Raw genomic sequence first — 486 nt, 5'->3', positions numbered from 1 at the left:
CAATAATTAGCCTGTGCCTATGTTATCTCTCTACATATACCTAGGCTCTCCGTCTCTGCAAGATTGGGAATGATTGAGATTTCTCTTGGCACAGCTACCAGAAGACTTACAACTTTCTGACAGGTTGCTCACGTCACATCTACGTCGTCAAGCTCAGTTGGAGGCTGCGCAGTAACGCTTAGCTATCACCGGAAAAGTGCTTCTAAAAGACTTGACTGGTCTCTGTCGGTACACGATCCGTCCTGCCTGCACGATCCGTTCTGCGCATGCGCAAGATGTTCACGCATGCGCAGATGATAATTGGGTTTTACGAGGGTTCACGACACTGCGCGATCCGTCCTGCACATGTGCAAGATTGCCACGCATGCGCAGATGATAGTCTTGTTTTACGACCATTCATGACACTGCACTATCCGTTCCATTTCTTTTGTCGTCTGTTCCTCGCATGAACGCAACGAAAGCAAAATGTCAGACAATTTTGTTCAA

Source organism: Etheostoma spectabile, chromosome 20 (genome assembly GCF_008692095.1).
Source record: "Etheostoma spectabile isolate EspeVRDwgs_2016 chromosome 20, UIUC_Espe_1.0, whole genome shotgun sequence".
NCBI lineage: Eukaryota > Metazoa > Chordata > Actinopteri > Perciformes > Percidae > Etheostoma > Etheostoma spectabile.
This window is presented reverse-complemented; position numbering follows the sequence as displayed.